This window comes from Xenopus laevis, chromosome 1S (genome assembly GCF_017654675.1).
Source record: "Xenopus laevis strain J_2021 chromosome 1S, Xenopus_laevis_v10.1, whole genome shotgun sequence".
Classification (NCBI taxonomy): domain Eukaryota; kingdom Metazoa; phylum Chordata; class Amphibia; order Anura; family Pipidae; genus Xenopus; species Xenopus laevis.
The window spans coordinates 148,669,225-148,682,034 of record NC_054372.1 but is presented as its reverse complement, the minus strand read 5'-3'; positions in this window follow the sequence as shown (position 1 = coordinate 148,682,034).

Sequence of the window (12,810 nt, the reverse complement as noted above, 5' to 3'; positions counted from 1 at the left end):
TTTAAAAATTGGGCCTCCCCAGTATCCTCATCCAACACTTCTAATAGTTCTGAATCTGACATAATAGTCGCAAGTTCCCATTGTTTTCAGCCTAAATGATCATTCCTGTGACCATCGCTTGCAGAAAAGATTTTGTTTTTGTAGAGCTGAATCATCAAATATACAGGTAGAACCAATAGAATTCTATCTGTATCTGACGATTCAGCAGTTCAGAAGGCTGAGGCGAGCCAGCCGATATCCTTGTGTTCTGCCGATATTAGTCATCTCATCTCCTGCCATACATGCACCAGATATAGTTTTGTACAATGTTAACTGTGCGTCTATGGCCACCTTAAATCTTCAAATACAAATACTGGAATTTATTTCATTGAGGGTCATTTATCAACACTGGGCAAATATGCCCATGGGCAGTAACCCATGGCAACCAATCAGATTTCTGCATTCATTGTTCTACTTGCAGCTGACTTTAAAAAGCTAATCACTGATTGGTTGCTATAGCTAACTGCCCATGGGCAAATTTGCCCAGTGTTGATAAATGAGCCTCATTGTCTGTTGTATGGCAGTTTTTTTTTTTATTAAAAAAACTAGCTTGTATGTAAAGTTTTTATTACATAAATCTGATATTCTCATCTATTCTGATATTCTCAACCAGTTCTATGAAAACCAAGCAGTGATGTTGTCACATACCCTTAACTGCTCTAGCACATGAAATTGTTGAATGGAAAATGATTGTTTACTCCTAAAATCCACAGAGCTGTGCCTAAAAAAAAGTTTGACGATTGCTGTGTTTATAGACACAATGAACCATTGTCTCGAAATGCAAATGTGTGTTTTGGATGGATAATAACTCACGTGTGCCATAACTAGAGAAGTTAGCTCTTCTCAAAAATAGCTCTTGGCATTATTCAGAGGTAAAGGAAATAAAGAAAGTACTGTAATGTTAGAGCCTCTCCAAGACACTTTTAATAAAATGGCAATTGATTTTTAAGCTAATGGCATACAGAGGGGTTTGTCCATTGCTGCTATCCTTTGGACAACACTGGCTGACAAAATGCCCCTATCCACCATGGTGTAACTACAGATGAAGCAGACCCTGTGGCTGCAAGAGTGTCAGGGTCTGCTTACTCTGTTGGGGGTTTGCAGGTGATCTGTGACACACAAAATTGCATGTCTTCCGTAATCTTTCTGTGCCTTGCGGGTGACCTGCAATTTTGCCAGGGTTGGGGGCCTGGGCGCCCAAAATTACGCCACAGACCACCCTACATAGAGGTCCATCTGTTGTTATTCCAGTCACAACTTACAAAGCTGCCATTGCCTTAAGATCACAGATGGCTGAACTTACTAAAAACAACACCACCCCTAATACAACTCACATGTATTGCCAGAGGGTGTCCCCAGAAGTATGATCTGGTGTGGCGGGACTGGTTGGAAGCCACAGAGGAGCTTTAATGTCAGAGATGACAAGATAACAGTAGCATGGATATTTATACTACCTATTTAAGTGATCTAGGGCTAACAAATCCGGAATTATAAATAAATCAAGGTATACACACATGTACAGGATCTAAATATTTCAGATGCTTACGTGATACTGTGATATTTACAATAAGATGGAGCCATACATGATATAATGTTTGTTTATTTATTGTTGAAAAATGCAAAATAAAAAGCCCTGTTTTGTACAGTGCTCCCAATGCAGTGTCCAAAGGAGCGGAGCAGCTAACAGAGCCTATTCTACTTTGTAGGAACAGTACCAAAAGGAGCACACTGAAAATGCCATATGCATATGACACACAACATTCCATATGTATTTGGTGTTTCAGTAGGGTTAAGGTACTGGCCCTATAGAGTAGAATGGGTTTACCCCTGTGTTATCATTTTGTGAAATACACAAAAAAGCCACTCTATGAGATCACAGAAAAAGCCTGTAAGAGCCCCAATGGCCGTGTATTAATTAAGAAATGCATTCCTTGTGCCATCTAGCTCCTACTGAACTTTGTTCCACTAATTTTCTACTAAAGGTGCTGTTCTACAGAAGTATCTGGTTTAGGCCTCTGGTGACCCAAGAAATAGGGAATATCTGTGCCATCTTTTGTATAACTGCAAATTAGACATGAGTGATTGTCTTGTGTAGAGAATATGATTATGTGTTACTCTTTGTTTAAGGAAGCTTAAAAGGCAGGCAAGCTTTGCATTAAAGGACAAGGAAAGGCAAAAAAAATAAAATCCCGTTTTTACTTTCTTTAATGAAAAAGAAACCTATCTCCAATATACTTTAATTAAAAAATGTGTACTGTTTTTATAAGAAACCTGACTGTATGCAGTGAAATTCTCCCTTCATTTATTGCTGTGGATAGGAATTGTCAGACGGTCCCTAACTGCTGAGCAGGGAAACAATCATACTTATGAACAGCAGGGGGAGCCCCCGCCTTACTTACCAGCCATGCAGAACTCAAGCAGCTTAGTTTATGACGATGCCTAAGCAGCCCAGACCACACTGAGCATGTGCACTTAGTCTTAGTCTTGCAAAGATGTATAACAAAGTTACAAGATGGTGACCCCCTGTGGCCAACTTTGAAAGCATAAATCATTTGTTTGATTAGGCTTGTGGTGCAGTAAGTTTATGTTTAGTATACAAAATACATCATTTCTAGCCTTATTCTATTTTAGACTTTCCTTGTCCTTTAAGCTGATCATGTCTCTTATAAATGGTAAATATTTAAAGACTTACGACAGATTTTGTTGTTCTACTTCGGGTATAGTGTTGCTGTTCAATATAATATATATGTAAGGTATTTCTGTGACAAAGTATTTAACAAAGTATTTACTTTTTAAACCAATATAGTTGTAAAATATTGATTTTCTATATTTAAATCTTCTATCCATGTAGGTGTATAGATGGTTATTTCTAGCAATTTGAATATAAAATAGGTGGATTATTATTCAGTGGGTATATGCTAGGCTTTAATGCTGTATTAGTGTTGTACACTACAAAGAATATATCTTTTTTTATGGGTAATTTTTTTAGTTCATGACTGTACCATCACCAGATCATTGTTGCTGTAGTGAAATATTTTGAAAGAGAAAAAATTAAATATTGCCTAAACAAAATGTCTTGGTCCTTATTTCATTATGGCTTTAACACTGCTAACTCTACCATGGAATGTGTAATAAACTGATTTCTTTACTCCAAGCAATGATGGCGATTGTGTAGTTTAAAAATATTTTTTACCAAAACAAATGAGGTGTTAGTACAGGTATGGGATACGTTATCCGGAAACCCATTATCCAGAATGCTCCGAATTATGGAAAGGCTGTCTCCCGTAGACTCCATTTTATCCGAATAATCAAATTTTTTCTAAATGATTACCTTTTTCTCTGTAATAGTAAAACAGTACCTTGTAATTGATCCAAAGTAAAATATAATTAATGATTGTTGGAAGCAGAACCAGCGTATTGGGTTTATTTAATGTTTACATGATTTTTTTAGTAGACTTATGGTATGAAGATCCAAATTACAGAAAGATCCATTATCCGAAAAGCCCCAGGTCCCGAGCATTCTGGGTAACCGGTCCCATACCAAAACCAAACTTTGGCCAAAATATGTAAGCTTATGTGCCACAGCAAGGCCCCTCATGTAAAGTGAGTCTTACACTGGCTATTCACATTCTAAATCTGTGGTGCATTTGAAATCAAGTCCCATGACAAACAATTTGATTAAATAGTAAGTCCCTGTTGAACTTACTTACCCATAACTCAGTCTAAGTCTGTAGTGCGTTTAAAATCAAGTCCCATAGCAAACATTGTGGCTTCCACTTATGAGATTTGTTATTCCTTGAGCTAAACAGGGAACATGGAAATTGAAGCTACTCCATGTTTGGTTCTTGCAAGGTAGATAATTCAATTGCCAATATACAATCCACTCCTTTCACCATCTGTTTTTACGGTTTTGTTAGCAAGAGTTAAAAAATTCAATACAAAGGTGTTTTTGAGAAATTACACTATTTGAGCGTTTAAGCACAGCCAATTTTCATTTTTGTCTATGGAAGAGTATTTTCTGGCATTTTGAAGCAGCTACAAAATGCAGGTGACAAATGGCTCCATGTGTCATTGTCCCTATGCAGGGCGATTATATGTGTACTGGTAGTCTATTTAGGAAAGGTAACTGCTTAAAACTGCAATCTCAATTCACAGAGGTGAATAAAAAGTTAAAAACAGTCACTTCTCGCCCTGACGCACGTTTCGCCATAGCTTTCTCAAAAGGCAAGTGTCACTGTGGCGAAACGTGCGTCAGGGCGAGACGTGACTGATTTTTTTTTAACTTTTTATTCACCTCGGTGAATCGTGATTGCAGTTTTAAGCGGTTACTTTTCCTCAACTTTATCTTGAATCTGTATTTCTCTCTAAGAGCTGGAGGGTTTAAATTGCCTCTTTCCAACTAAGATAGAAAAGATTAACAAACGAGACCGCAGCCCTTCAGTCTCTGCCGTCTCCCATTTTGTGGTGCTCCTAGGGAAAAATTAACTAAATTTCTCGGAGCAACTCCACCTACTATCTCTATTCCAATTTCCTCACTTCCGATCAAGGAGCTACTGGGCTGACTCTGTATTGGGAGGCATATTAGTTTTTAACAATTCACCGAACCACTAGCACTGGTCACTTTATAATTTTTTAACACAATTTATTAATCATGAATATGGAGTGAAAGGTTGGATCCTATGAATTGATAAGAGCACAGGCACTTTACAAATCAATAGTAGCAATCAATATTAATTAATGAATTAACAAACAGGCACTTTATAAGTTATTGTGATAATCAACTATTAACTGAGAATTTATTTAAAAAACACACAGTTGACGGAGTGATAATTTATTGGTTTCATAAAAAAAGCACTGGCACTTTATATTTATTTGTTATCACGTGTGTGGGATTAATAAAGAAATCACAAATGTATTTTATAATTCATTAATGTTGGTAAAAATTATTAATTGATTGTGTAAATATTGGGAACCAAAATTCATCTCCACAGATTATATTAATAAAGAGTAAGTGGGAATTAATTGAGCTAAAGGAGAGATTTGTCCAGTATATATTGAAAAACCAACTCCCAAAGTGGGTTTCAAATAGAAGGTATTACTCACCCACAAACAAGGTTTTTTTTTCTCTCTTTTAGATTTTTGTGTGTGTGATTAAAGGGGTTGTTTACCTTCCAACACTTTTATCAATTCAGTTGGCTTCAGATTTTGCCACAAATAAAGACTTTTTTCAAACACTTCCTATTATCTGTTTGTGACCGTTTTCTAATATTCAATTAAATTTAATGTTTCACCTTATGTCTTTCTGAAGCAGCTCTGGGAGGGGGCTTGCCAATTCTGTAAACTGTTCTAAACTGGTACATTTGTTGATAAATTTCTTATCTTAGGCCATGGTGACAGGATTTGTAGCGAGGCCACAAAGGCCCAGGCCTAGGCGGGAAATTGTTAGGACCGGCAAATTGTTAGGGGTGACATGCTGCCCGGCTGCTTGCTGAGGAGCACTGGGAACACTCAGATCCCCAGTGCTCCGGTATTTGCGTGGACGCGAGGACCGTGAGGTTGCGCCACAGATGGGCACTTGCGATCCAAATCTATCCCTGCATGGTGAGCAGAATCCCATTTTTCCTATCATTTAAGGCAACTGTTACAATTTGCTACATTAATTGATACATTTCTCAGCAATAGCTGTGTAATATTAGGAACTAATGTTCCACCTGCGTTAGGCCCTTAAACACTCCTGTGTCAGTACAGGGAGAGTTAAGAGTTGTGTACGTTCCTTCCTGCACTCCCCTGCGGCTGTAAACTGACCACAGAAGAAAACAAAAGAGGACCCCTAATTCAGGAAAATGGTTAAAAATGGAAAGAAACTGAAAAAAAGTCTTTATATATTGTGAACACTGTGAAAACAACTGAACTGGAAAAAGTGTTTGCAAATTGAATAAACACTTTAAAACAATGATCAAGAATTATGTTTAATTGTATTCACTGAACTTGTGTTGAATAAGGGGTGTACTGTCTCTTTAGCACACTGTTTTATGATCCCCTTTTTTTTGTTATCACAGTAGGTCACTGGCTGTATATAACAATCTGTATATCATTGTATCGCTCTCTCTCTTTCTTATCTCTATCTCTATGAGGGGACCCAGAAATGGGCAAAGTGGCCATGAGGCTTACCCTGGGATTCCATCCTTGTGAAAATGCACAAACTATACAGACCGTGGCATAACAACAATGGGCCGTGTCCCTCTTTCAAAGAAACAAAAAACTTTGGAGGAGCCTGCAGTCCACACAGCAGTCCTTACCTAGCCATCCCTTCAGCCTGCTCACGCCCCCTACTCCCTGCCTGCTCAGCCAGGATAAGTTAGAGAGCGGCTGCAGAAATAGGGATTTCTAAAAACTATAGAGAAAACAGACCCTGCAGGCCATTGCCTACAGAAAACTGTGACCAGGATTCAGGACATTCAGCACTATGTGCAGAGCGCAGGGCAGAATGAAATCAAGTAACACATGTGCTGCTGTACAGTTGGATGCATAAAATGCCTAACATGGCGAATAAATATCTACAGACCACAACTGTGGGGACATTTGCTTGCAGTCCTAAATACTTACAGATCTATAGCAGAATGATGATACCATGGGGTATATTTATCAAAGAGTGAAGTTAGAGGTGGCCACAGTCCTCTAAAGTGAAATTCCACCACTCTCCATTCATTTCTATGGAATTTTGAAAGGTGTATTTATCAAAGGATGAACTTTCTCCCATTGATAAATACTCTTTTAAAAATCCCATAGAAATGAATGGAGAGTGGCGGAATTTCACTCTAGAGGACTGTGGCCATTTCTAACTTCACTCTTTGATAAATATACCCCATAACGTTTTCATATATGTTAACCCTATAAAGGGCAGGTCTTAAATAAGTCCAAGCCCTGTCCTGAGTCAACTTGGGCTCATGACCAACACTGGGCATATTTGCATCTGGAAGAACCCCATAGCAACCAATCAGCTTTTCAGCCAATTGTAAGTTGAACAATGAAAATTGGAATGGTTGCCGTTGGTCTGCTCTTGCCCAGGGGCACATTTGCCCAGTATTTAAAGGACCAGTAACATAAAAAAAAACACCAAGGCAAATTAAACGTTAAAACGCATTGCCTTTATTAAGAAATAACCTACTGAAACTCCGCTTCCGCTCCTCTTCAGAAAAGGCGACACATCGACAATTCATCGTGCAGCGTTCGAGTTCTCCTCCCTGGTTATCGCCTATAAAGAAGGCAGAGAGGAGAAATTGAGCGCCGCACGATGGATCGTCCGATCGCTTTCTGAAGAGGAGCGCAAGCAGAGTTTCGGTAAGTTATTTCTTAGCAATTTTAAAGTTTAAATTATCTTGGTGGGTTTTTTTTCGATGTATCCTAACGATTTTTTTAAAAAAAAACTTTTTTTGATGTTTCTGGTCCTTTAAAGCGTATTTAGCTTTAAAGTATAAATAAAATGCCCCTCCCCCGCACATATTGCAGTCTTGCAAAATCTCAGCACAGCATACGTCACTGAACCATTTAACAATAAAGGCGGCTTGAGACAAAAGTCATCGCACGTTATTTCATTTAGATCGGACGGTTGAAGGTAAGTGGTCGAACACAGGGAGGCGTGGCTTCTCACTATCCAATAAAAACCCCATAGTTGCAACACGCGCTATTACTCATAGTTCCGAAATGACGGACGCGCCTCTCTTTTTCTAAGTTCTGATTGGATGTGATGTCATCGGCGCGCTTACACCATTGGTCTCTCCTTCTGACAGCTTCGCATCCTGAAGCTAAACTCTCGGCTGATGTGGAGCCAGAGAAACGTCAGCCAATCAGAAGCCAGGAGCTGGTGAGGCTTAGAAAAATATATCACTCCGCCGTATGGGTCAACTCTGCATCGGCTTTGACACAGAATTGGAGATAGAGTTGAAAAGTGTTAGATGCGAAGTGCTGTACTCTTAGCCATGTATTGAAGTTTAAATGCAAACCCTCTACTTCGCTCCACAGTTAAATGATTTTGTGATAGTTAAATGATTTTGAGATATTTTTCATAAACGTATAAATGTTATTCACAAAATAAATGGGGTTCTTATATCTAGTAATGTCCATACCACACCCAACTGTGCCGTTTTTAGAGGGACAGTCCCTCTTTTGACAGCTCAACCCACAGTCCCTCATTTGTACTGGAAAGTCCCGTTTTTCTCTGCTCTGACACAGACAGAAAAAGAAACAAAGTTTCTCACTTAATTGGCTTTTGGAAGAGAGCCCAGAACAGCCACAACAGAAGATAAGATACATTTGTTACAATTTCTAGATAAGCAAATGAGTAATTGTAACAATATAAGATAAACGGGTCTCTTGGGAGAAGTTAGTCTCACAACTTAAAGGGCAATTCACCTTCATTAACAAAACTGTAATAACTGGGAGAAAAAAACACAGAAATATGTTCAAACGTTCATAACCTGCCAATTTTTTTTAAATGAACATGGTAATTAGGGGGTGTGGCCATAGAAATGGGCATGGCCAAAACCATTTCGCCACGGTAGGCGCACCAACTTTTTTGTCCCATTTTCCAAAATGTTGGGAGGTATGATGTCACTGATCTAAAAACAGCAACAGATTTCTAAATAATATTCCCTTAGGCTGAGCCCCCTAAAAATGTGCATTAGGCACACACTCATCCTTACACATACCCGCAGCACTAAGGACTGGGTGCAGGAGATTCAAATAACTCTCAAAATTTTAGGTGTGCTCCAGGTGTCTGTGGGAACAAAGAACTACAGACACAGCTGAGCGGCATCCCACCCCACAGTCTCTGTTAATCCTGTTCTCCCTGTAAAACTTCCCATAGGCTTGATTATTGGGTTTAAGTCATTCAAGTGCATGTATGGTATAAATGGAAGAGCAAATTGGCTTGGGGGCGTCATCGTCAGAGAGGACTTTACGGCTGGGGGGCCCAGGGGTTGGTGTGGGGGCCCCTGAGGCTGCAGGCCTATATATATATATATATATATATATATATATATATATATATATATATATATTCTGTTTGTTTAATCCGTTTTTCACTTTGAGAAAGGCTGTTGTATCAGCCAAAACACCAGCGATTTTCCACAAATAAAAAAACATCTATCTCTTCTAAGACCTGCGAGTGCGATCTCTATTATTCCCTTAAATTCTACTTCACCGAAGACTGCACCCAGGCATACCTGACTTCATTATAGTGAGTGCCGGTTCTTCTTACTGATATATATATATATATATATATATATATATATATATATATATATATATATATCACACAAAGAAGGTCCGCACTCTCAGGACTTAAATTGAAATAAAAATGTTTTATTGGCAAAACGACTAACGTTTCGGCCTCTCCAAGGCCTTTCTCAAAGTGACATAGGCTATACAAAAATGCATTATATACCTATGATGGCGGGAGAAAGAACTTAATTGGCTAACGTCATCATCATCATCATCACTATGCGTCAAATTGTTAAATGACATAAAGCATTTCTATGTAATTATTAAACAAATAAAACAAATCAAACAAATACACATTTATGTTAAAACCCCTTGTTAGGCGAACCACACAGTTAAAATTAAAATCATGTATTTTGTAACTCTCTGTGATACACAGTCTAAAATGTTACTTATGTTACAAATATCAACATTTGAGTAAAGATCAAAGGTCTGTTTCAGGAACCCCTCAATAGCGATAACTAAATTGCAATCTATCTTTACTTAGATGCAGGTGTAGTGGATTAGATATACCTAGGCGGTCTAATTTTCATTGTATAGATATAAGCGATATATTATCTAATGTGACATGCCTATTAATTTAGCCGTTAACCCGTCAGTGTTAGGCCGAGAATAGCTTGTAAACCCTCATTGTTAGAATCCCAAAAAGCCTCGGAGAGGCCGAAACGTTAGTCGTTTTGCCAATAAAACATTTTTATTTCAATATAAGTCCTGAGAGTGCGGACCTTCTTTGTGTGATGAATACTTCAATAATTTTGGACACTGCACCCAGGCGATGTTGAACCGTTTGACGAGAGTGCCGGCTCCTCCATTGACTCTACTAAGATTTATTTGTGCCTGGCACCAGTGTATTTTTACTATTTATACATTTTTTATTCGAATGCTAATACCATGGTTGGCGCTGCAATATCATTTCTTTGGACTGACGCTTCAACCCCTGGAGGTCTTTTAATGGTCTGGAGTGTGGCTGACTAGGTCGAAGCCGATGGTGATGGCCGACCGACAAGAGGGGACGTAATCAGTCTGCTGCTAAGTTCCCCGCAGCGAGTAGGAGCCATATTTCGTGAGCGCAATGAGCTGCGCTCGAGTGTTGGCATAGCGCTGTCGATAGGGCGCCATGGGCCGGATGGATCACTTTGGAGCGTTGCGATCGGGCGACTCTGTGCATTTGCACCTACACTAGGGGCTCTGGATACTGAGACGCTGGTACCGCATGCAATTTACCTCTCAATTAACTTACATTGACGCTCTCGATGCAGCGTGTGTGCACAATGAGCTATTTGCCCTTTCAGTGCGGGCTCTCCATACATTACATCTCCAGTCCGAACATGCCTTCAAGTCAGGTGCAGAGGATGATGGGATCTGATCACGGCCTGTTTTGCTGTACGAGGCACCCACATTATACATCTCCTGATAGTCAGAGACCGGTGTATACGGTTCAAGCTGGAAAGATGCGATACATGTACTGCCGTTTTCTCCCGAGTAAGTTAAGCTATTCAACCTTTGTGATGAAGATTGCAAGCCTTCTATCTCTGATGCCCAGATGAACATATTACTTGTTTACACTGAGTATATTTCTTGCTTACACGAAGCATACTTTTCTTGGAACATTGACTTTCTATACATCACTCGATTGACTTTGGGTTTTTTTTAATTTTTTAATTTTTCTGTTTTTTTGCTTTTTCTGATTTGTACTCTAATTATATATATTATTTCTATTATTATTTATTTATTATATGTTTTATATTAATATTGGGACTTGTTTAGCACATAGATTGTTTTGGGGATTGTTTAGGTAGATTTTTAGACAGGCTCGATACTCTTTATTTGTATATTTCACTTACTTCATCACCTTACGCAATAATTGGCATTAATTGACACTAACAGGGAAACATTTTGATTTGCAAATAATATCCTCTTTTCTTTTAGTAGTACACTTATTTTTTCGGGCTTTTTGGGATTCTAACAATGAGGGTTTACAAGCTATTCTCGGCCTAACACTGACGGGTTAACGGCTAAATTAATAGGCATGTCACATTAGATAATATATCGCTTATATCTATACAATGAAAATTAGACCGCCTAGGTATATCTAATCCACTACACCTGCATCTAAGTAAAGATAGATTGCAATTTAGTTATCGCTATTGAGTGGTTCCTGAAACAGACCTTTGATCTTTACTCAAATGTTGATATTTGTAACATAAGTAACATTTTAGACTGTGTATCACAGAGAGTTACAAAATACATGATTTTAATTTTAACTGTGTGGTTCGCCTAACAAGGGGTTTTAACATAAATGTGTATTTGTTTGATTTGTTTTGTTTAATAATTACATAGAAATGCTTTATGTCATTTAACAATTTGACGCATAGTGATGATGATGACGTTAGCCAATTAAGTTCTTTCTCCCGCCATCATAGGTATATAATGCATTTTTGTATAGCCTATGTCACTTTGAGAAAGGCCTCGGAGAGGCCGAAACGTTAGTCGTTTTGCCAATAAAACATTTTTATTTCAATTTAAGTCCTGAGAGTGCGGACCTTCTTTGTGTGATGAATACTTCAATAATTTTGGACACTGCACCCAGGCGATGTTGAACCGTTTGACGAGAGTGCCGGCTCCTCCATTGACTCTATATATATATATATATATATATATATATATATATATATATATATATATATATATATATATATATATATATATATATATATATATATATATACAGTTCAAGAGGACCCGCACTCCATGGTTAAGACCCGCACTCCACTAAGAAGACTGGTTCGGAGTGCAAGCGTTTGATTGAGATTGTATATATAAATATATATATAAAGTATCAAAAACAGACCGCACTCCAAGGGCTTTTAAGTGAAAAAAACTTGTATTTTATTCTCGACGTTTCGGCGCCATAACTCGGGCCGTCCTCAGGAAGGTATATATAAAATCATAGAATGCAGCTTATCCCCATGTTGCAATTAAAACCAGTTGGGTGCATGGGTGTGTGGCTTGTATTATATATTGAACAAAACAAATTAATATAGCAAAAGGTTGCAGGTGAACACCTCGTCTCTCAATATCGTGCACGGTGCTTGGGGCATAGGAGGATGGGACCTCCACTACTCAGGACAACTACTGACACTAAGGATAAAAAAAGTAAAGAGAAATACAAAAGAGAAACCCTATTGGCCAGACACTTCTACAATGCGAAACATAATGTCTCCCAAATAAGATGGCAGGTTTTTAGAAGTTATATATAAAAATGCAGGTGTTGATTTTAAAAAATCATTATTGAGGAGAGAAGCTTATTGGATCTGGCGTCTGAAAACACTTTCGCCTAAAGGCCTCAATGAAGATTTTAACTTGACATGCTTTTTGTAATATATGTGGTTTTGTAGGTTTTAGATATTTATACACTATTTAATAATTTATACAATCACCCTTTTCCCTTTACAGATGAAGTTTCATGATAGCCCAGTTACACATGAGAGG